This window comes from Phyllostomus hastatus, unplaced genomic scaffold (genome assembly GCF_019186645.2).
Source record: "Phyllostomus hastatus isolate PE091 unplaced genomic scaffold, TTU_PhHast_1.1 phas_contig_58, whole genome shotgun sequence".
NCBI lineage: Eukaryota > Metazoa > Chordata > Mammalia > Chiroptera > Phyllostomidae > Phyllostomus > Phyllostomus hastatus.
Genome location: NW_025333916.1, coordinates 10,372,623 through 10,398,554, shown reverse-complemented (window position 1 = coordinate 10,398,554; position 25,932 = coordinate 10,372,623). Strand labels below are relative to the sequence as shown.

The following is a 25,932-nucleotide window of genomic DNA, read 5'->3' as shown; positions in this document are numbered from 1 at the left end:
TGATTGCTGTAAACTGAATGTTTGCATGCCCCCCAATTCATGTGCTAAAGTCCTACCCTTGAGCGTGCTCTAAAGAAGTAATTAAGGTTAAATGAGGTTATAAGGGTGGGATGCTGAACTGACAGGATTGGTGTCCTTAAAAGAACAAATGCTAGAGAGCTAGCACTCCCCCGCCCCCCACCCCCATCTCCCCACATCCCCACCTGTAGTTTCTCTCTTTCTCCTGTGTGCATGTACTCAGGAAAGGCCAAGTGAGGACAGCAAGAAGGCAGCTGTCTGTCAGCTAGGAAGAGAGCCTCTCCAGAAAGTAAATCATCTGGCACATTGAACATAGACTTCTGGTCTTCAGAACTATGAAGAAATAAATTTTTGTTATTTAAGCCACCCAGCCCGAGCAGGCTAATACACTGATTAAAACTGAATCTTATTCAAGCAGCTTGTGTGGTGGATAGAAAACAGCCATGGGAATACAGATGGATTGGATGTGCACTCATGTGTTTGTCCCTTTGGGATTAAAAGTCAAGGTTATCATTCCAGGGGGGTCAAAATGCTCTCAAAGTCAAAATGGCAAAGTCAAAATGGTTGAAGACATTCTGTACTTTTTAGAATTGCATATAGCAGCACTTGAGTCTTCATGATTAAGGGGTGAAAGTGACAATTATGGCAAAAGGAAAGGGCATGTTCCTCAGAGAGAACAGAGGTATAAGTGAACATGTTGAAATCCTGGATTCTGGACCTTAATTAATTCCTTACGCCTGGAGCTTAAGCTGTACATGGAAAAGCTGTAGAAGATGAGGTTGGCGGGGAGGGAAGAAAAAGCCAGTTCCTTGAAAATCTTCATATTTTAGGCTTACACTTTGGATTTAAATCTGTAAGTAATGCAAATGTTAACCTGTGTAGTTACAGAATTAGATTTGCAGTTTAGAAATTGTACTATTTACTCTTGATGTGCTGTGGAGGTTATACCACAGCCTGTGGAAACCACCCTTGGGGTTAGGGTTTGGGATGAGATTTTGGGGAGTGATGTTGAAATATAAATTTTTCTCTTCAGAAGCTGCCTTTGATATTACCTCCTTACCTAAAGGACACAGCTCAGATTTACAGCCACTTCAGAATTCAAGTACTCCTTCCTTATTTTAATTATGGTGCTTATTTCTAGAAAAAAAAAGCCAGTAACTTTGTTCTTGTGGATGTCACGCATCACCAATGACATCCATGTTCTGGTTCTCATCAAAACCAGAGTGACCCTGAAATAAACAAGCTGGTGGCCTGGTGAGAAATTCATCACTCTTTACTTCTTCTTCTGAACACTCCTTGGTTTCATTTTTGTAAAGAACCACATTTTTGCTTTGCTTTTAGTTGGACCTACTTGAATTTTCTTAATCGGATGTTTCAGGGGCAGTACGAAGAACAGATAAGTACATTCACTAAGCAATTAATAATGTATGCCCTGAGCCCTTGCCTGGTCAGGATGCTTTAAACTGGAACTAGTTGAAATATGGGAAAAGTTTACTGCTTTTGTGGTGTGAACTGGATTTTTGTGTGTGTGCCTAATGTGTTATTAAAACAATTATAAAATCACTACTCTTACACTCTCTGAGAGTAACTCACATGTGAAAAAGGTTCATAGTTTTGTCTCGTGGTTATTATGCTTTACCTATCAGTATTCTGTTCATTTTTTTCCTCTTCAAACAAATTTAAACATCAGCCCACTAGAGAGGGACTGTTCTCCCCTTTATGTGTCATGCGGAATCCTCAAAACTGACTTTACCTGTTAGTACTAACAACACTGATGATTGGTTTTCGTGACACCTGCTGATGCCTTTCTTCATGGGCACTTATTATCAACTGGGAATCTTGTCACCCCCACTACCCTAGAATGTTTCCTTATGACTGCATTCTTACTGGCTGTAAGTAACTCTTTTACTCAACAGGGAAGAAGGGCCAGATGGCAGGCAGACATGTGCTTGAGACTGGGTGAGTCTCATTTGTTCTCTATTTCTTGTTACTTACTGTCACTCCTTAGCTAACCACACATAAGGAACCTACCCTGTGGGCTGCTTTTGCTCTGCATATCTGAGACATGATTATAGTAAAAGCATGATTATGCTTTTTATTAATATTATTGTTATTATGGGGTTTTGTTGTTATTATTTCAATCTGCCTTGGTTTTGTGTTTTTTTTTGGGGGGGGGAAGGTAAGGTATAAATAAATTCATCCATGCAAACAGGTCAGCCAGAACACAGATGTGTAAATACAATGAATGTTATCCTCTCTTAATTAATAACCTTGTACTTAATCCAAAAACAATGCTATAGCTCAAAAATAATTTTATTTGGGAAATGGACTTTTGGAAATATCTTTAGAGCCTTTGCCTATCAATCATAGCAAATCATCATTCTCTAAGGGTGGGTTTGATTTTTTTAATCATTGAACAAATAATTATTAGGTGCTTACTAAGTGGCAGGCAGTACACCAGGAGCAAGCAGCAAAACAGACACAGGTCCTGCCTTTGAAGACATTTAAGATGAACTCTGATATGAGTGTCTGGGTCCTGGATGATACCTTTGTGGATAAGAGTGAGATGTGACTACACAGTCACAATCTTAGCTTCCTGAAGTGACATTTTAAAAAAGAGATTTAAAACATTTTGAGTAATGGCAGCATTTCTAGAATGACTCTCTAACATACTACCTAGAAGACAAACACTGACTTTCCAATGCACACAGCACAGTGTTATATAGCTTATAAAATATTTTATGTACATTATATCACTCACTACTTACAGGAACTCTGGATTATTGACTGAGTATGAGTACAAATTTATTCTACTATAAAATGAATGATCTTTAGTTGTCTTTTCTATTTAAAATTTCATAAATCATATGCCCCTAATCTTATGCATTTATGTAGCATGGGTTCTTTAGAATAGCTCCCTGTGATCTATCCAACTGAAGACCTTCCAAGCAGAGATGGGTGTCCAATATTTTCTTCTGGGGATGGTAAGTGGTAGCAGGAGGCTGGTGGCTCTGCCAGGCCAGGCATCTAGAAGCCTGGAAATGAATGGACTGGGCTCACCCTTAGCCACATAGTGAGGAGCAGAGGGAGACTTAAGTTGAAGTACAAGGTGAGGGAGTTTCCCTGAGAGTGATGGAGGGTCTGAAATATCAAGCTGCAAAGATCAGACAGAGTGAGACTAAGACTCAGAGAGAAATGGTGGCTGGACAGAGTGAAGAGGTTGAGGAGGCAGAAGCTAGAACATTACCCGAAAACACAAGATTTCTTTTTATAGGTACTACAGACAGAGCCCAAGAACCATTAGAGTGATGAACCAAAAAAAGGGGGATTTTTTAGAAAGGGTGTTATTTTTTTTAAATTCCATCAGTGGTTGAACAATAAAAATTAAAAGAAAATGTATCTCTGTTTTAAAACTTTACCCCATCAGTTTTCCCAATCAATAGCTCATTCTTAGAAAATGCAGGGTGTTTACCAAACAAAACAGCTTAGTGATTTCTAGACAAAACAAGTATTTAAAGATTGAAATGGGGATTTTTCTTTATATCCCAATCCCAACATCTCTGGGCCTTCTTTTTCTATATCAAAAATAGTATATATTCATAAGTCTCATTGTTAAATGGATCTCAATATCTTTTTTTCTGACAAAAGGTAAAAATTCAGAAAAGGTTTGTTTCAAGACTTTGCCATTCATCCCAGAAAAGTAAGTGGGGTGTTTGTTTGAATATGTTGTAGCCATACTAAGAGATAAAAGTCGCCTTTGTGGCTTTGACCACATACATACACAGGTACACACATGGACACAAGCACACACACTGGAGTTGCAAGATATCTCCTAAGAGCATTTCTTGGAGCTACAGGTGTAACAAATCCCCTGTGCTAAAACTTTTACTTTGGGCCCAGTACTTCAATTCATTTTCAATACCAGGCTCATTGTTTATACCTGTGTTCTCCCAGCATTCCTTAGCCATATGGACAGCAGATTGTTTTCAAGAGAGATGAAGATACAATAGATAAAATTTTGCACAAAGCATGAGTAAAAGAAGCTGCTAATAATCTGTTTCTCGTTTTCTACTGCTAGTTTCCTATCAATTTTACCCCTAGGCACATTTACTAGTGGTGTTTTGAACTAATGCAAAAATTGATTTTTCTTGTTCTCCTGTTATTTTTCAGTATTTTTCTGGAAGGTTTCTAGGCAGCTAGGTGTTTTTCCAGTTTGCCATATTCCATAATTTTAGCACCAGTAAGTCTGCTTACAGGCCTTTTTGCTTTGCTGTTGTTGTTTTTTTCCCTGAACAAATTTATAACATTAGGTCACACTTTATCAAGATGCCTTTATTTTCCATCTGCTCTCCATTTTTTGCTCTATTATTAGGCTATGCTTCTGGTATTCTGATCTCGCTTCATTTCCAGGACTCTCCCTGACGTCAGTGGGGAACCTAAGCAGAGGAGGAGAGCATGAGACTCAGCTTGGTTCCACAGCCTGTTTTGGGAAAAACGTCTGGTCTCCCTGAGGTAAGACTTCCGTTGGATAGACCTCTGTTCATTTCCTAGAGGGAATGGAGCCTCTGTGTCATATTTAATGCAACACCCAGGACAGGATGATATACTTGCTCAACCAGCCAAATATATTGACTTTCTGTTAAAAGGCTTTTAACATAAATTTTAAGAGATTAACAAACTGCATCACCGACTATTGCTGAGAATGCGGAGTTTTAACTACGATTCACTTCCATTGATTTTAGTTAATATATTTTAACCACCCCCTTATTTTACTGTACCTTTTAATTTGTTATTCATTTGTTTGAAACCAGAACTCTGCTGAGGCACTCTGGACCCACAGGAACTGAAATAGTTTGCCTTCATTATCTGGTAGACCTGCTCGAGTCTGTAGCCCCTGACAGAAACCACAAGACTGTACAAACTGGCAACTGTGGGTTTGTCTGTTCTCTATTGATTCTATTTCTGGAAAAAAAAACAAAACCATGAACCAATGAGTGAGCCATGTGACTGTACAACTGACCCAAAGCTCCCATCAGAAGGGGGTAAAGACCTTTTGCAGACAGGTCATGATGGAACCCCAACACTTTATTGTTCGCCTGTTAACCATGGCCTTTGAAAGCTTTGCCTTGTAAGTCCAACTCCTTGTTCTGGAATCTGAAACTACTGTAGAATCTTAATATTCCATGGCCTGTTATTTAAACTTGGGCCTATTTTTCCAAAAATCTAATCTAGAATAGAGACCCAACATAACTTTGCTTAAGTGTCTTTGTTCTTTCTTCCAATATGAGAATCACAAGGTAACTCCACCACATGGCTTTAAAAGAAAACAATACACATGTCCTTTTCATACTATGAAACTGCAACTGCTGTAGTGTTTCCTTTTCTTGAGCTTTGGTGTTGGTGCTAAATCCCAATACTCAAGTAAACAGTATGTGCACCTTCTATGTAGAATGGACTAATGAAAGAACTCTGGTCTTGGCTCTAATAAGCAATATGTCCTTGATCTTCTTTCTTTTTCTCCATTATGTGCCAAATGGCCAAGTGATCTCTAAGGCTTATTTTTGTTCAAAGATTCCAAGTGAATAAAAACCCTTGATAATGACTGAGATCCAGGTAGTGGTGAACACGTTCTATTAAACACACACACACATATACACATACTCCACAGAAAAACCAAAATAGCTTCCCTCTCATCCTCCCCCAGCAATGACAATGTAACCATCTGTTGGACGTTCCATTTCACTTAGCAGCTGCTCTCAGATACAGAAATCTGCATTCCTCTGGCTCGTGCTGGTATGCAGGCAGCATATGTGGTTAATAGCATTTGACTCTCCCACCCATAAGAATGGCTTTCATTGAACAAAAATGATCACAGAAGCTTTCTTAGTCTCCTATCATGTTAAATGCCTCCCCCCTCCCTGATAATAAACATTTGGAGGTATTTCTGCTCCTCTGTGTATTAAAATATATCCTTTTAGATATATTCACATCAAACAATACTTTAAAATAGAAGGGACAGCCAATGAAACTCTTGCTTTGCTAGAAATGTCAGACTTTAAGGAGTGTGGGACATGTTGAAATACAAATTCCATTCTACTTTTATTTTGTCAGTACCCACAACATTGCACTTCACCAGTGAGAAGTGAATATTGTTCAAAAGGGAATCAGGAGGCTTTCAAAAGGAAGCATTAATCTTACCATCAAACTAAGGGAAAATATATGTGATGAAATGCTAAAGGAACAGAAAAGTGAAGTTGATTATATATTCCACCTGCACCCCCATAGCCTTTCTTCAAAATGAAATTTTGTCTTCTGAGAGGTGTGTTATATAAAGTGGTGTATCATTAAAGAAGAGGCATTTGTGTTGGGGGCTGGGAGGAGCCAGAGTTATAAACAACAAAAAGGGTCCTATAGGCTCTGCAGACAGAGAACCTTGGATAAAATTGGATCTGCTTTTGAATACATAATTTAGGACATTTGTTACAAGATTACTGTGGTTTTCTATAAATGTTAGTTTGCTGTATTATTTTCCATGAACTAGTTTCCAAAATGCAGAATATTTTGCCCCCAAAACATGGAAGCACTAAAGCTCAGATGAGGCACTGATTCATGGGGAGTCACCCAGAAACAGCTGGTCAACCATCTGCAGCCCCAGAGTCCACTTATTTTTACTTTGTTCAGCTAATTCTTTATGTAGAAGGGAAGAAGATGCATCAATCCTGGGAGAAGAGCATGGCTCGTGTAAGAAAATGATGACTAACTCTTGCCTGAGACTGGTATCTGGTGGCCTGATGTGCTGATTTGGAGAGGCAGCGAGTTTCCTATGTGCATTAGGCTTTCAAACTCTTTACTACATGTGCATTATTTTCTGTGCATCCTGTTCTCTGGGAAAGGGAAAGAAATGATGATATACCATTGATTGTTTTGTGGGAATTGTTCCAGATTAGAGCACCCCCGAGAGCCATAACTGGCCTTTTCAAGGCAGGCAGAAGAGCCAGCAGAATCAAGGATGAGTCTGGAAGTCAAACTCGTGTGTTTGTCTACTCATCTCTCAAGAGCCCCTCAGTTTGACCTTCTAACTGCCCTGTATCTATGGTCAAAAAATGTTGGGGATAAAGGCACTATTTGACACAGACTGAAAGATGAATCATGACTCAATGTCCTAATCATATTAAATTGAAAAATGCTGAGTAAATATTTAGGCAGTGCCATTTTATTTTACATTTTGACATTACTGTCCTGAAGTTGTGGGTAATCCTATCACAAATAGCCCGTGCTTCCCTGAATGGGTACAGGGCCTTGTTGATGGAAGATGGATGTTTATATCATCTCTTCCTCAGGCTGCTCCAGGCAGTTCACTTGGATAACAGAGCCAAATGACTGTGTGGGAAGGAAAATGTTTTTATAATTCTAGGAAGAATGCGCTTAGGTGCACAGGTGTATGCTCCATACAGGTAGGTGTAATTATAGTTTAATCAATGTTTTCTTTATCTCTGGAGACCAGCTTTGATACACCACTTAGTTTTTTGCTTGAATAATCAATTTTTTTAACTTTCCCCCACCCAATAAATGCTTGTGTATGCATATATATATATATCCTCCTTTAATTTTTTGTCTCTGCTGAGGGTTTTAATTTTTTAATGACATATAACTATACTATAGTATGTCAGTTTTTAGAAATAAAAGGTAGAGAAGACAAACTTTTGCTGCTGCCTATAGCCTGTTTGCCATTACTGAATCCAGGACAACTTTCACCGATCCTGTCTCATTTTCCTGTTGTACAACCATGAGAAAACTCCAGGACAGTTCACTAGAACACAAAGCAAGTGCACCTTTAATTGATAAGGCACACATTTTACAAAATGAATCAGAAAACCATCTGTACTGTAAACTTTTGTGTCTCTTATTCATTCCTGTTTACTCTGCTATTCAATCCAAATAAAGATTGTTTCTACCTCAGCAACACAAAAATCACACGGACTCTCTTTCAGGCTGTCAGTCAGAGCAAAGATATACATATGCCCAAAGTATACACTTGTGCTTGTTCACAGTGTTATTTGGGGAAAATATGTTGCATGTTCTCCTGGCTCTTCTAGTTTTACATTTTGAATTAATGCAATTTATTCTAATTTATGACAACTGTTTGAAAGACTTGCTCTTCATTTTCCCATTTATAAAGAAGCTATTTACATAGAAGGGAAAAAGCAGTAGGGAAATTGAATTTCTTTGCACAGTCAGGTGGAAAAATCAAGTGGACTCTGTCTTGGAGTTAGCATTGTGCTCTAGTGCTGAGTGTAAGAATGTCTCTCTCTCAAAACACCCTTCTCTGCCTCTTTGGAAATAGGAATAAAATTATGGGGAACCTTTTTTCTGCTTCTTAAAGAAAGCCTTACACAATTGAGTTAATTACCTCCCCCTCCTCTCTCATTCTCTATTCCTGGACTTATATAGTAACTATCATCATAGTACCTACAAACGTTGGTAAGAGTGCTATTTTAGGGGGGGAAAGCACAAGGCAGGAGAAAAAAAACCCTCAGGTTTTTCCTTGTTCCAATATAAGGATCCTTCAAGGCTGAAAATCATGAGACATTTCCATGATTTTAGAGGTTTTTTAAATAGACCCAAATAAAAGGGATTGGCCTCATTTTACCTAGAAAAGTGTCTCAACTAGAGCAGGTATTTAAAGAATATTTGTTGATTAATATCACTAGTCTCTAGGCTTCTCAAATTTTCTGTTTAGAAAAAAAACCTTATCCTAAATCACTCTTCCCTGCCTTCATTCCTTCTTCAGTACTTGGGAAAGGACCATTTAGTGGGGAAGAAGCTCAGGCAAAAAGATGATAAGGAGCACATGGTGATTTCAGTGCCAGCACAGCATCTGGATCTCCCTGGGGCTTTCATGGAAATGTGCTGGCCTCTGGTGCTTATCCTGCTGAGTATATGCACAAGTGATCTATGGCATGTATAACTTCAGCTACAAATATCCTTAAAAGAAGTCATATCATATATGCTAAGCTTTATCATTATGTGCCAAGCACTCTTCTAATATTCTCATTTGTATTAACTCACTCAATCCTCATAACATCTTTAGGAGGTATGTCCCAATGTTATCAGCACTGATTTATAAATGAGGAAGCTGAATAATGGAGAGGCTCAGTATGTTGCCCAGACCATTCAGCTAGTAATGATCAGGAAAAGGGATTTGAGTCTGGGTGGTCCTACTCCAGCGTTCATGGTCATAATTACCACACTCTGCCTTCTCTCTCTCAAACTACTTATCATTTCCAAACTGGATTAAAACTTGAGGCTGAGAAGAAACCTTTAGGGTAAAGTGATTTTAGGGCTTCAATCTTACCCATACAGTCATGATCTACAGGGTCCGGCAGAAGTAATGCCTGCTTGAGTGTGGTTGGTGGGGTATGTGAATGTCTCACATGAGATGGACAGCAATTTGAACATGTCACCTAAAATGTCATATGGTTTTCTTGAGTGTGATATTGTTATGTTACAGAGTTACATTCTTATGATTTTATAATAAAATATTTTCTAATAAAAAGAGGTGTTATTTGTGCTGGACCCTATATTGAATCTCAATCTAAATGAAGCCCCAGAGTAAGCAACTGACCACAAGACCCCCAAGAAAGTATTGCCCTAAAAGGATTCTTTGTTTATGTGGCTTGAAAGTGTTTAATGCAGTGCATACTTAATTTGTGGAACCCATGGCCTTACACTAAAACCATGTGTTCATTAAATACACATTTATTGAAGATTTGTTATATAAAATTACTAAGGATGCACTGAGAAATCATTTTGCTTTCATGGATATATCTATCCATTGGGTGGTGGAAACATAAACACACAAATAAATGGTCAAAATATTGCTTAAAATCAAACAAAAGATATGATGGGAAGAACCTACACAAATTATGGCAGCAAGGAAAAAGGGGTTTTAGTGTGGTTGATGCTGGGGCTTAGTGCAGTGTGGGGTAGGCTAAGGACATCTACATGAAGAGCTAGGCTCTTGAACTGAAGTCTTAAAAAGCTGAGAAAAACTTATGAGTCAAAGAACTAGGTAAGGACAATCCTAGGAAGGGGAAGCTGTTTGTTCAAGGACTTGAAGGCATGAAAGAGCATTAAATATGGTACAACTAGAGAGAGGTGCTGAAGTGATGAGATGTGGGGCTAAACGGGTAAGCAGGTATCAGACCATGAGAAGACTACCTGTGGCCCCTGTTTTGCAGGTAAAGACATACCACGAGGGATGATAACCAGGGTGTTGATCTAACCCAACTTTTTTTTTTTTAGAGGGAATTCAGAAGCTGGTGCCCTGGGAGAGGGTAAAACTAAAGGGAAAAGAGTCAGTGAAGGAATTTTCTGGCATAATGCTAGACAGTAAACATATTATAATCTTTCAAACTCAGAACAATCATATGTGCAAGACATCATGTAGATTTTATAGATTTTTTAAAAATCTGGGAATTGTTGGGTAGCTTGCCTGAGATCTTAGAGCAAGTAAGTGACTGACAACTGTTTTAATTTCATATCAGTTGAACTCCAAACCCTTCCCATTTCCAATCATATTATCTGTCTGCTATTTCAGTGTCCTCAAAAAGAAGTCTGCACTTTCAGTCACCACTTTGAATTACTCAAAACTTCAGTGTACTCCCTAGAGTCTCTTCCAAACCCATTGACCATACCCTGTCGTCCTCTCGCGGTATATCTTCTTCCATCTGCCTCTATGTTCTTTCTGTTTCTTATAATGTTCCCTTCAGCATGCTACTCTTCTCTTCTCCTCATGGCCATCTCTCCCCCTTGACAAGATTATTTCTGGAGCAAACCCATGCATCCCACTCATCCTATTCAGGATTCTGAGAAATCATCCTGTGCCTCTCTGCTCTTCTAATTCTCAACCCTGAAAGTATTTCCATGTCTGGTTGTTTCCATTGTTAAGTGTGTCTCTCGGTTGCAGGTTTAATTAGTGATCATCAATTTTACCTATACTATTGCACAGCATTTTTACTAGTTTTTAACTAAATCTGGGGTATCAGAGTAATATTTCTGAGTAGAAATTTCACTATAGTACTCCCCTGTCTAAAATTCTTCATTGGCCCCCTATTAAAAACAGAACAAAACATAATATTCTAAGAATGGTCTACAAGTACCCTAGCTCCAGCTACCAGTTTTATCTCAAAATTAGTTTCCCATGCTTAGCACCTTGCCTGATGATAATAAGAACTCAATAAACATTTGTTGGATGAATACATTAATGAATGAAACTAATTTGCTTACACTGATGTATTTAAAAGAATTAAAGCTTCATGTAATCTAAAATAATATCTTCAATTTCTTCAGTTGCTATCCCAAGGTAGCTAGTGATACTCAAATATTTGTACACAAAGCATCAGCATTGACCAGTTAGAATGGGCATTGATTGGGTGTCCCTGTACATGTACATTATTGGTTCCAGCTGGACTTTTCTTTACGGGATAGATTTTTTTATTAGCTTAAAGCCCCCTAAGTTGAGTGCCTCTTACTTACATCAGGTGAAGTCCTTCCAGAAGAGTTCTCTGACTTTGGACATCACCTTAGAAACCTTCTAGATCTAGCTCCAGTCAACTTCTTATTTGAAGCAGCTGAAGGACCAAGAGGATGAAGTAAGATTCATAGATGAGATCTGAGGCATTAAGAAGACAACAATCCCTATGTTCCCAGTGGATGTGATTCAGAGAGAAACACAACTCTCCCCATTTGCTCTGCTCTCCACATGAAATTTCTGCAGAAGGACCTTTGAGGATACACAGAGAGCTCCTCTCTTGTTAAGCCATGAGATTTTCCATGAAATTTTCAGTCTCAAGCCCACTTTCCTCCCATTGTACTTGTCTCTTTCCCTCACCCTTTCCAGTACTTTTGAGTGTTTCTTTCTCTCCCACAAATGGTCTCCATTTCATTACTTGAATAGAATTGTAATCTGTCTTACATATTTAACATTCATTAAATAAATTCATACCACCTAAGAATCAAATAAATATTGCTCTTTTTACTTGATCTTAGCTGAAAGGCTGAGAAGCAATAAAATACTGCTTTTTATAAGCCCCTTTCTCACACACACACACACACAAAAACAGTTAAATCATGACGAACAGTTGCTTTTTCATTTAGATAACAAACCTTCAACACATCTTTTTTATCATTGCTCTAATGGGCGGCGGTGTATTGAATCTTAAAAAAAGGAAGCCCTGCTGTGGTCTAAGTGCTTAACCAGGTGAACAAGGCAACTCAAAGGAGAAACGGATATTGAGAGAGAAGAGGAGAAGGAGGAGAGGACGATTTCATAGAAGAAAAGCTGAAAAGGAGAAAAGGAAAAAAGACATTGGACAACACAAGTTAAACTCCTATGCAGCCAAAAGGAGACTAGGCTGAAGGGAAGAAATCACATCTGGTTAATTATTATTTTTTGAGTATCCACTCTGTACTAGGTATTGTTCTAGGCAGTTGGGGATTTTATAAAAATAGTTTATATTGCTGATTTATATTTCCTTTTATGTTAAAAGCAAGTTCTTTTCAGGGGAACATTCTTTTATTTTGTCAGCCTCTCTTTTTGTAAGTTGCTTTGTGTGCCAGCAAAAGGCAAAAAGTAGGTGAAAAGCAAAAGAATAAAATCATGCATGTAAACTCCTTATAAAGACTTGTATTCAATATACTGTGGAGAGAAGTTTAGTCCCTTTTCTTATTGTGTTTGCATCTGTTTCCCTATCCCCAAAAGGAATTAGCAGAATAAACCCCTACTGTACCTGGTGGAAGTAAATGCACAGCAGCAATTTCACTTGTGTGGCTGGATATTAATGCTAATGTTCCAGAATTAAATATAGCACAAAGCAAATGTGTCAGAGGGAAAAAAACAAAGCAACTAACTTCACACTTCAAGGGGTGCAGTGGTGGAGGTGAGGAGACGATTACACCCTTAAATGTCAGGATAAACTGCAAAAGTGGTAAACTGATAAGAGGAGAATGTGGCGAGTGAGTATATGGAACTGAGCCATGCCCAGTGGCAATGAAAACCCAAGAATGTGGACTAGACAAGTATGGATAAATGGGCCTGGAAAGGAGACAGAAACTGGTGTTGATGTTGATTAATAAGCAGGCTCCATAAGAATGAAGGAGTTCTCTAGGTTTTTTGTTTTTTCCTGCTTGTACCAGGAGACAGTACTAAGACCACACACCATTACGAACAATCAGTAGTAGTTGTGTTCTGCTAGACCTACAACTCTGCATAGTTGCCATTGCCTAATTTTTAGATACCACTTTAAGAAAAAAATAACTCTAGAAGAAATGTTTCATGTGCAATGGCGTAAATGAAAGAGTTTTATTCTGAGAAACTGATCCACGGTCAGGGGATTTTTGCCTGTAGCCACTGTAAATTTTGGCTTCAACAAGTATCCCCCCCCCCCCCCGCCCCGGGAGCCTGTGTGGTGTCTAAATGAGTGCGCTGGAGGGGGAATTGGGACAACTGTATTTAAGAAACTATCCTTTCACTACACATCCATGTCATCTTGAAAAAGTTAACTCCTCAGCATGTTATTTATTTATTTTTTCACTTCTAAAGCAAGACTATTAAATCAGATAACCTCAATTGTTCTTTCTCATTCTGACATTTGGTGTTCTCAGTGGATTAATTTAAAATGCCCCATTCATGACCGATGCAGAAATTGTGCTGAATGCCCTAGCTACAGAGAACAATACAGCCATCTGTGTTTGGAGCATGCCTTGGAGGGGCCTAACCTTTCTCCAGACACTAAACAACTCCTAAAGGGGAACATGGTACTTCTTAAACTAGGACAGGCACATCTGTACCTGAGCACAGCTGTTGCTGAGTGACTCCTCCTTTTTAGTTAATTCGTATGTCCCCAGGGCTTAATACAGTCATTGCCACTTACTAAGTGCTCAGAAAATCTTCGGTGAATGAGTAAAATAATTATCTCCTGAGAAACTGATACCTAAATGGAACTTAAAAGGTTGTAAAGGATAAGGAACAGACATTTCAGGGCAAACAGTACTGAGGGAAACCCTGGATAAAAGCAAGAACTCTGTCCAAATCTCAACTCTATCACTGATTATCTGGCTGACCCAAGGAACGTGGCTTATTCTCTCCAAGTCTAATGCTATTCCGGAAAATGTGGGGTTAAAATGGTATCTCCCTCATATGGACATTGCAAAGGTTAAACAAGTACTGCATTATGAGGCCAGTGACTAGTAAACAGTGAGTTGTCAATAAATATTAACTGTACTTAAGTCCGGTTTGATCTCTGAGGAGATAAAACATCTTCCAAAGTTATAGTGATACAGGTATATCCTATTGAAAGGCTAGCTAACTAGTTTTTTTTTTTTAATTTTATTTTAATTGTTATTCAAATATAGTTTTCTGCCTTTTACTCCAATCCCAGACCACCCCCCAGCCCTCCCCACCTCCTTCCCATTTCCACCCCCCTAGTTTTTGTCCATGTGTCCTTTATACTTGTTCCTGTAAATCCTTTCCCTTTTCCTCTGAAATTCCCTCCCTTCTCCCCTCTGGACAGTGTCAGCCTGTTCTCTATTTCAGTATCTTTGGTTATATTTTGCTTGCTTGTTTGTTTTGTTGTTTAAGTTCCTGTTAAAGGTGAGATCATATAGTATTTGTCTTTTACTGCTTGGCTTATTTCACTTAGCATAATTCTCTCCAGTTCCACCCATGCTGTCACAAAGGGTAGGAGCTCCTTCTTTCTTTCTGCTGCATAGAATTCCATTGCATAAATGTACCATAGTTTTTTGAGCCATTCAACAACAATGAAATAGAGGTTCCTGTAATATGTTCTGTCCTGAGCTGGATTGTGCTGTGTTTTAAGGGAAAATGAGAAGATGCATTTCAAAGAGAGATTAAGATTAGAGCAGAAATAAACAGGTTGCCAGCTAGTATTTGGAGAAAAGTTAATTCAGCCCAGAGAACACACAGCATCTGGATCAGATGCAAGGATATGACATGGACTTTGGCTTGAGGCATCAATACAGGGTTTATCTGTGGGGAGAGTGAGCTTGAGTCACACAGTCTCATTCATGAGGGCGAAGGGCATTGGCTGTTTTGGCTTGACCACCTGGCTAGGGTGAATGCAGTGTTCAGAGGATATTGTCCAAGCTATGCTGGGTCCCAGAGGAGGTGAGAGTCAGCCAGGGCATGCACAGGGAGTGCTAGAGAATTTTCTGACAAGACTGCTACTTTTGGGTTTGAAGATAGCCTCGGGTTTAGGGCAGGGCCAGAGTAAATAGTGTCTGAGGAGTTAGGAAACAAGGGATTAGCAAGAGCTGACAAAAGGTGAGGCTGGAATGCACAAGCAGGCCCAAGACCTAGAAGACATCTAGGTAACTAGCTGGGAAAAAGGCAAAAGGCATGCCTTGCCTCTAGGCTGACCTAGAGGTCAGCTAAAATAGCAGGAGAGTGAACACAGAGTTAGGGAGAGAGCACTTTAATTTAGAGATTGCAGGGCCACCCAAATTTTACTTTGCTCATGGGTTACATATCTCCTAGGCATCAGAAATTAATTCTAAGTCACACCATGTAAGATTGACAGCACCCATATGCATTCTGCTTTGACACCTTTGGCTCAGAAAGTTAAGCTGGCTGTATGGACAGATGATAAAGAAACTTGGCAGCAACTGGCAGCAGAGCTACAGAGAAAGGATAAAAGCAAAGAGATGAATAAAGAGAAGAAAATGAGGCTAAACAACACTGACCACAGAAAAGAAAAGGAAACTTAAAAAAAATGAAGAAAAAGCTTATTTCTCAGATGTAACAAGGTTTATCTGAGGCCAAAAAGGCTGATCCAGTGACTGTGAAGAATTTTCATCTGTTTCCAAAGGGGCCAGGCCTAGGCCCTGCAATGAAAAACAAACAAGCCGCTTCCTTCCCCCACCTACTTTTCTTGGTGACCTAAGGAGCTAGAAAGAGTGTTCATATTAGAACAGGATGGAAGGAGGCTAATATTTTCCAAACAGTCCAAGGGGCAGGGTTCAGAGAGAGACCTGAAAAAGGAAGGTGACTTTAAGAATTACTTGAAACAAACTTTGGGAGGCCAGAAAGCAGCAGTAAGCATTATGATAAGAGAAAACAGAGCTTTGTCTATGTAAATAGTCCATAAGCCCACTCATGCTGGGTAAAGATCAGCTGAGCAATTACTAGAGATCCTGAACGTGCAGTGATGTGATGGTACAGCTGGGGTAGGCCACACCAGGAAATATAAAGTAGTGGAAGGCCTTGAAGTCTGAGGTTTGGGCTTAAAATAGACATCTCCCAAAATGTCCAGGAAAGGGAAACAGGCTATGGACTCCTGGGGATGGGACTTCAGCTAGGGTGTTCCCCAGGGGATTTAACACTAATTTGGTCCTTTCAGGTTGCTATAACAATGCCATGGGTGAGGTGGCTTAAACAACAAACATTTATTTCTTGCAGTTCTAGAGGCTGGGAGGTCCAAGATCAAGGCTCTAGCAGATTCAGTGACTGAAAATGACACTCTTTTGGCTTCATAGACAGCGATCTTCTCACTATGTCCTCATGTGGCAGAAGGGGTGAGTGAGCTCTTAGGGATCTCTTTTATAAGGGCAATAATCCCATGGGGCTTCACCCTGTCACCTAAATACCTCCAAAAGGCCCTGTTTTCTAATACCGTTACATTATGGTTTACAAATTTGAGGAAAAGGCACAGACATTCACTGTATACACCAGCTTTATCCATTTCATTAAGGTTTAATTCCCCAGTCAGAAGAACTTCACTCTTCCTCATTTTGAAACTCTGCAGACATCTAGATTTTTAGTTAGAATTTGTTAAATGCCTAGGTTTTCTTTACAGTGCATGTTTTGCCTTCCTGCATGGCTTCGGGTACCCTCAGATGTCACTCAACTGGTGTGATGGTGAGATGCCAGTAATTACATTAAGTCACCCCATGTCACTATCTGGATGCAGCTATTTCCTTTTTGTCACTGAGAATTATCAGCCATGAGCACAGTTTTAAAAAAAATTTTCCTAGTAGGCCTTGGGGACTGAGATCCAGAAACACAGGAGAATGAAGACATGACCTCGGACTTGCATTTGAGTGATTGGTGGAAAATCTTAGAATGGATTTGGATCAGCAGTGATAATCATTGTGTACCTTTATGAGATGTGTACCTTTATAATTTTAAAGATTAAAATTATAAGGCAAATGTATTCATATTATCCTCAAATTTGTAAATCTGACTCCATTCAACCCAAAAGAAGTTTGAGATCTTCCCTACTTGTCATATTGCAGGAAATGCCCAACACTCAATGTTCTTTCCAAGTTGGTCTCTTCTTTGCACAAAACTCACAATAGTCACTTAGATATTCTTTGATTAAATGTTGGATATAACACTTTTAAAAATGTATTTATTGATTATGCTATTAATCCCAATTAGCATAATTGGGACAATCCCAGAATTGTCCCAATTTTTTCCCCTTTGTCTCTCTCCAATCAGTACCCCACATTCCCTCTGGCGATCTCCCCATCCCAGTTCACGTCTAAGGCTACTACATTTCTTAAACTGTTCTTAACACCCCCACCTATTCTATACCTACCAATCTGTACTTCCTAATCTTTCACCTTTCTCCCATTTTTCCTCTTCTCCCTCCCAACTGATAACCCTCCAAATGATCTCCATATCTATGATTCTGATTCTGTTATTTTTGTTTGCTTAGTTTGTTTTCTAGATTCAATGTTGAGAGTTGTGAATTTATTGCCATTTTAATGCTCATAGTTTGGATCTTCTTGTTTTTCTTAAATAAGTCCATTTAACATTTCATATAATAATGACTTGGTGATGATGAACCCCTTTTGACTTACCTTGCCTGGGAAGTACTTTATCTGCCCTTCCATTCTAAATGATAGCTTTGCGGGACAGAGTAATCTAGGTTGTAGGTCCTTGATTTTCATCACTTTGAATACTTCTTGCCAGTCCCTCCAGACCTACAAAATTTCTTTTGAGAAATCACCTGTCTAATGGGAACTCCTTTGCAGGTAACTATCTGTTTTTCTCTTGCTGCTTTTAGATGGTTTATCTTTCAACTTGGCATTTTAATTACGATGTGTCTTATTATGGTCCTCTTTGTGTCCATCTTGTTTGGGACTCTCTCTGTTTCCTAGACTTGTATGTCTATTTCCTTCACCAAATTAGGGATGTTTTCTTTCATCATTTATTCAAGTAAGTTTTCAATTTCTTGCTTTTTCTTCTCCTTCTGGCACCCCTATGGTTTGGATGCTGCTATGTTTGAAATTGTCCCAAAAGCTTCTTTCAACCCTTGTTTTTCTGGAATCTTTTTTTTTCTTGCTGTTTTGATTGAATGTTTTTTTTTTCCTTATGTTCCAAATCATTGATTTGATTCTTGGTTTCATTCACTTCACTGTCGGTTCCCTTTCTTTTACTTAGTATTTTTCCTTTTTTCACTCAGCATAACCTTCATTTCTATCTAGGTCTTTTTTATGCTGCTGAAGTACCCAATGGGTTCCTTGAGCATAATCTGTGTTTTGAACTCTGCCTCTGACAGATTGCTTATCTCAATTTGATTAATTTTTTGGATTTTTTTCTTTTCTTTCATCTGGGCCCTATTTCTTTATCTCCTCATTTTGGCAGCCTCCCTGCATTTGTTTCTATGTATTAGGTAGAGTTATTTTGACTCCTTGTCTTAGTAGTGTAGCCTATTATAGAAAAGCACACTGGTATGTTGGATGGGGCAGAGCCTTGGGCAATCCTCAAGATCACCTGTGTGAACTAAGTTGGTGGAGCAGTCTCAGATATGGTGGTGCTGTTTTGTGGCTCTGTGTGGGAGTAGTCTCAGAAAAGGGATAATGAAGCTGCCTGGCCTCTGGAGTTTTGTCCATGATGAAGCTGTTCCTGGGCACTAACCATGATGTCGGACAATTTAATTTCTCCTTGTATGCCAGTGGTATCCTTCCAGCTGCTGCCTGGGTGCTAAAGCTGAGAATGGGTGAGTCTGCATAAGACTTAAGTCCATAGATAAGCCTTTTAAAGAGGAGATTCTTGAGAATCCTGCAGTTTCTTCCACTCCCCCAACCTCCACTGGTTTTTACAACCAGAAGTTATAGGGATGCATCTTCCTGGCACTGGAACCCTAGGCTGGGTTATCTGGCATGGGCCTGGGATCCTTTGCTCCTGAGGTATCCCTCCTGATTTTTATCCATCACACATGGGTGTGGGACCACCTGTCCATGTTTCTGTGCCTCCATGCCAGTCTCTGGGTCTCTGCCCTACTTACCCATTTGGATGAATATGACTTTAATTCCTTGGCTGTCAGATTTCCATATAGCTTGATTTTCTAGTGATTCTTGGTGACATTTTTTTAGTAGTCTAATTATAATTTTTGCTGTGTTTGAGGTAAGCTGTGTTTACCTACACCTTCATCTTGACCAGAAGTCTTCTAAATGTTGAATGTAACTTAATGTAGATAAATTATCTTTAAGAAATTAAAGCAATCTAGGAACTTATTTAAGATCTGAGAACCATTTTTGTTTTCAATATAGTCACTTATTTTACACAGGTTTATAAACCCTTACTCACTAAAAATGTATAGTTATGAGAATTATAGTTATAAGAATAATGAATTAAAATGTTCAGTCATTTAAAGTATAATTAAATGTATTATTTTATTAGTGTTTATTATAATGAAAATTTTTTCTCAGCATCATGGGAAATTTGCAGATTATAGTCAGGGAGTTATGATTTGATCAAGCAAAGAACTGGTGTAATCTGAAGGGACAGTGGAAAATAGAGAACATTTGTTTGACTTAAATTGGGCAACTTGATTTAAGAAGCACTAGAACAATACACAAAACTACATATGCCATCCAACCTTGTCAAAAAAATACCATTCCAATACTGCAGAGCTGTGCCAATTTAACTCAGAATGCCACGTTCAGCCAGCTTTATATGGCAGTGAAGATTCAGTGAAGAGTCAAACCATTTCCAATTTTCTTAAAACCCTGGGAGGTGGATTCAAGAGGCCAGTCTGTCTTTTCCACATTGCTGGGAAAACAAAGCAGCAAGCTTAAGTCTCCATGAGTGCTTCTGTGCTTTATAATGTGCAACAGCCACAATGAGGGACAAGTTATTAAGTAATCTAATATGTGCTGATTTTTATTGAGGACTGTAAATTTTCACATTTCAAATCTTTTAAAAATAAAGTAAGGCAATGAGTAATGAATAGCAACTTCAGAATAGACAATGCTAACTCTATTTTAAGGTTCCCATATGTGGAATTTTTTTTGGGGGGGGTGACATTTCAGTTAATCAACCATTGTTGAAAGGCTATAGTCAGTTTTTGCCAGCTATTTTCCTACTCAACCAACAGGAATCCTGGACACTTTACAGTGACAATGTGATGAATTCTTACATTCCACCTTGAAAGTTTTATCCACATGGCCTTCATAGGGATTAGCAGTAGAAAAGGCATTCATTTTCATTCAATTTGTTCACTAGTGACCAAAATAAAAAAATCTTATTAGCACAACTAAATTCAGTGTTGAAGTAGAAATGAACAAGTTGATTCAGTAGGCACAGACAGACTTCAGTTCAGCCCAGAAGCTGGGGTATACTCAACTTTTTCTTTCTAATCTTTTGAATTTTAAATAATCAGCAAGCCTACTGTGATTTGTTTCATAAATTGCTCTTTTGCTTCTCCCTTCTGCTCCATCACCACTGCCACTGCCTTATTGTGAGCTTTCATCTTTTCTGGAATGTCATTTTGGCCACGGCGATTCTGTCTTTCTGTTCACAATGATCCAAGTCAGCTTCCATGCTAAGGACAGTGTTAATTTTCTAACATTTTGTATCAAATTACATTAACCGTCCTGATAAGAAAAACAATAATGACAAAAACAAAGCAAGAAACTAACTCTGGTAGCCTCCTATCACTTGAAGGACAAAGTCCAATTCTTTACAAGACTTTCAAATACATTCACATTCTGGGCCCTGCCTGTCTTGCTAGTTTCATCTTCTGCCACATTCCCTCATGCTTCTAGTATGCTAGCCAGATGAAACTATTTGAAATTCTCTAAACCTTGCAAATTTGTCTCAGAATCACCATGTGGGGGAAAGCTGCCTGCCAACCAAGAATGCCCTCTTTGGAATATTATGTGAGCTAGAGATAAACTTCATTCATATTTGAGACATTATATGGTCTTGAGTCTTGTTACTCTAGCCAGTCCTATCTAACTAACTTAGGCACTTTATAAACATGAGATGCAGTTGCTTGCATGATCGCATTACCCTCTTGTTAATCATCACTATCCCAGGTAATCTACTTGGTAAAGGAGGGTGTCTGCCATAGAGGAGCTAGAGTCTGTGAGCTTTAAGTTTCCTGCTATAGCTTCACTAACATCTTTTGACACAAGTCTGTAAAAATTGTGATTTGTTTTCTTAACAACCTATTATGAGTGTCCAGAGGTGCTGCTAATTGAAACGGGTCCTGTTTAGAAAAAGATGCTCCTTCTGGAAGATGCATGGCCTGCCTACTGGAAGAAGTATAAAGAATGAGGCAACACTTTTGGTGAGCTCTGGATTGATCAATTAAAGAAAGGCTCCCCTCTATGACACAGACTGTGTCACATGGCTTGACCGGCAGAGAACTGGCTAGATTTTAGCTTTCATGGTCTTATTCATTAGAACAGTATAAAAATTTCACAATCATATTCAGTGGCCTGGGAGAGTTCAGTGGGTAAGAGGAAGACTCTGCTAAGAAGTGTAAAGATGAAAGATACTTGGATTAAGACTTAAACAGGTATTAATAAGAAACTATAATCTATAGGGCAATACAAAGAACTATCACAAATGTATAAGTCATAGAACCTCCAAAGAAGGAAAGAGTACTGATAACTCAGAAAAAGTTTTTTGTAGAAATTTATATCTCTGCTAGACTTTTAAAGTAGGTAAGGCTTTACTATTTAGAAAACAGAGATCACAAGAACATTCCAGTTAGTGGGAAGGGTGTAGGAAAAAATATTAAGGTGCTAAATGCACAGTTAATTCTCTGGTTTATCTGGGGCATGAGGGTGCAGAAAGATGAGAATGCAAAGATAGGTTGGAACATTGTGGTAAAATTGTAAGTGTTATGATGGATAAGTTAGAGATTATTTTGAGCAAGAGGACTTTTAACAATGGATATTCTATAAACTATATAAAATGATTTTGAAGGAATTAACCTGGAGGTACAAAGACAAGTTAGGAAACTTATCAAAATTATTTGGGCAAGGAATTAAGAGAGTCTAAGTGAGAACAATACCAGTAGGAGGAGAAAAAGAGAATATAAATTTTGGAAGGAGAATTGAGCACTTTCTAATGTGAGGGAGAAAAGAAAGGGAAGGAAGAAGACTAAGATTTAGAAGCCAGGCAAATAGAAGAAAGTGGTAAGCTTAACAAAGATTGAGATGCCATGAAAAAGCACATGCTTTTATTGAAAATTATTTCAGTTGTGCACTCCTTGAGTTTGATTTGATCTATATACAGAGACAAGCTTCATATCTTTTGTCCATCTCTAGGTTGTAAATAGCAAACACTTAAAAAACTCTTACTGTATGCCAAGTAGTACTTAGAGCACTTTAAACATATTAACTCAATAAATACTCCAGCAACTACGAGGTAATTACTAAAATTGTCCTCCTTTTACAAATAGTTGATATACTTAGAGTTACACAGTTAGGAAGCAGGAGGGCAGGGATTTTAACTTTAGAAGTATGACTCGAATATCCATGTTTTGAACTGGCATGAAAATATAATGTACATTGTGGATATGTATAAATATTTCTAATAATTATCACTAATCCAAATTCACCAAGTGGCTTTGTTTCTCCTTAGTTAAGCATTAAGTATATTTGGAAGCTTCCAGAAAAATAAGGCACAAGTTAATAAGTAGTTATTTTTTCAGGTAGAAGTATGATTCAGGAAAATTATACAAAATATATGAAATAAGGGCAAAGGTAGAATCTAGTGTTAGGTTTTATCATAAACAGAGGCAATTTTTAATGGTGGCACCATGGTATTGCCCATGAAGAAAGCTGGAGTAGTTTGTCTACCTGGGCTCTCACTCTCAGCCTTGCTCTTTATGGCTGGACTTTAGCCAGAGCAAATCCCCCCAACAAACAATTGCCAAGTGTCACAGATTATACGTTAAAGTGAAAAAGTATTCAGAATGACGGATAAAAGTACTACAAATTCCGAGAGACCAAGAAGAGTACTTTAAAACTTAGATGCTGAGCACTAAGAATAAATGTCCATCTTTGATATTTATTTCCTGGGGCAATTTTCTTTTACAGTAGCATGAATAGCTGGAAACAGTTCATTTTTTCTCACTTAATCTGGACCCTTTAACTAGGATTTCTTCCCTTCTATATCAAATTCATAAATATGATCTGTATGCTAATAGTCCAGTTCTGACATGTTTTCTTTGTATCCTATGCATTTCTAGGGAGAAATGGCTGGTAAATTAGTAATAGTAAACTGATACCTGTACAAGATCTGTGAAGGGATCCAGTTTGAAAGGTGAGTAGATGACCAATCATGCACTCCCATTTGCTCTGGACAGTCCTGACTTATTCCTGTTGTTCTAATATAATTATTAGTAACTTCCCCTTTCACACTCTCAAAAGTGTTTTGGTTTGGTTCATAAAATATGTGGTCATTTAATCATGAGAAAACCATCAAGAGTCTTGGCCATGGAATTATGGACCCAAATCTGTATTCATGGAGGTCATTAAGTATGATCAGTCATGTCAAGACAGTCTTAGAACTTGCTTGACAGAAAACAAAGTATAACAACGAGCCAAGTGCCTTACTGCAATACCCCAGAATTTTTCTCTATTTTATTTTGTCTATAATTTGATTATTGAATAATAAACACTTGAATTGTTTAACCAAATAAGACAATTAGAAATTTAAACTCCAGCAAATGATATGTAACAGCAAGTTATGGTTGATCTAGTGAAGTGAAGCAGAGGCTGTGGGTGCCTGTCTCAGTGCCTGTTCTCCCCCTCTTCCTTAGGGCAAGAATTCTGAATATGTTGAGTTGGCCAAAAAGAACATTCATTTTTTTTTTTCTGTAAGGTGTTCTAGTATTGCTTAGTTGCCTTTCAGTTCATTCACAATTTTGTTAGATTGTATTTTGACAGCTATCATGTTAGCATGCATTTTTTTAAAAAACATCAAAATTGGTGAATTTTTGTGTAGCAATTTTAATATTGAAGATGGACAAAAATATGGAACACTTTCAGCATATCATGCTCTACTATTTCAAGAAAGAGAAAAACACAACTAAGATACAAAAACAAACAAACAAAAGATTTGTACAGTGTGTGGAGAAGGTGCAGTGACTGTTTGAATATGTGTCGAAGGTGGTTTTTGAAATGTCATGATGCGGATTTCTCAGTAGATGATGTTCCACGGTCAGGTAGACCAGTTGAAACTGATAACAATCAAATCGAGACATTAATTGAGAACAATCAATGTTATATACCATGCAGAAGATAGCCAACATACTCAAAATATCCAATTCAATAAAGTTATTGGTGCAAACAAAAACTGTGTCTTTTATTTTACAGAAAAAATCATATGGACTTTTTGGTCAACCCAATATTTTGGGTGGCAATGATGTAACTAAGTTATGGTCTAAAAAGGTATGTTCAAAGTGTGTGATACTTCCCAGAAGTCTTATTAAAACAACAAGGAGCAGAACACTCTTCTCCTTGCTATGTGGAATGAATAAAATGACTGGAACTGAAGTCATCTTTGAACATAAGTTAATGCACTAAGGTCATGGAACAGCAACAGAAAGGAGACTTGTTTCCTGATAATTCTGAAACCACTATGCTAGTTCTAGGCTGCTTACCTCTGGATATTTCCTCTATGAGAGAAAAACAAACTTTTCTCTTGTTAATCCATTGTTATTTTGCTTTATGATCACTTACAGGCAAACAATTCTCACTGAGGAAAAATAAACATGAAAATTTCATATACAAAGTTAAGAGTGGATAATACTTATGGACCCTGAGATAGAAGATACCTACTAAGAAAGGCTCTGGGTGGCTAAATGGACTCAAACAATTAAAAATTAAAAAAAAAACAAACCAAGAGCCTAGAAGCCATTTCTACACAAGAGTTTCTTACACAAACCACTTCATGGAGAAGTCTGCACTGAACTACCTGCCTCTGCATTGAACTGCCTGCCTGTATATGTTTCTACTGCCTGAGCCAGCCCTTATAAAGTAGTTTCTGGACTCCTGTTTTAACTAATAAGACTAAAGCTTTCCCCATCCAATCAAGCTGTCAAGCTCCAACCAACCAGAGCAACTTTATTGTAACCAAATGAGGACAGTGCCTATTACATCAATCATACTGTGAGAATTTGGAGACCTCATTTGCATGAGGACAGACCAATCAGGATTCAGGGGCTGGAACATCTGTCAATACAAGCCAGCTCTCCTCTGGCTCTGGGGGTGCACCCTTCCTTTCCACTGAAGATTGTGTTTCCCTGGCTGAGCTGAAACACTGAAAATGTCTCACCAGAGCTGAGAAGAACAGACTGGTGAGAACAAAGTTGTCTAGCTAGAGAAAGACATGGCCCAAGTGCCCAGGGTTTCCTTACAGCTGTGCTGTGTCATAATGGAGTCATTTTGCACTGAGTAAAGTTTTCTTTCAATACACCCCAAGTTGGGATCCCTATTGGCATTGAGTTGGTGCCAATGACTATAGGCTGACACACAGAACATCAAAGGAAGTTAGGAATGTGTTGGATGGGAATGAGAGGGTACAGAAAGGGAGAATTTCTTTATAGTATTCATAGAACTCATAAAGGTGCAATTTACCATTTG

General features: G+C 38.4%; 1 long non-coding RNA gene across 1 annotated transcript; it reads left to right on the top strand.

Moving 5' to 3' along the window:
* Window positions 1–1,830: 1,830 nt before the first annotated feature.
* Window positions 1,831–25,570, top strand: LOC123824876. The gene is made up of 6 exons (XR_006786778.1): window positions 1,831–1,977; window positions 4,429–4,530; window positions 16,496–16,611; window positions 21,548–21,620; window positions 23,535–23,608; window positions 25,032–25,570. It is a non-coding gene; the product is annotated as an uncharacterized LOC123824876 (long non-coding RNA).
* The last annotated feature ends 362 nt before the right edge of the window (window positions 25,571–25,932 follow it).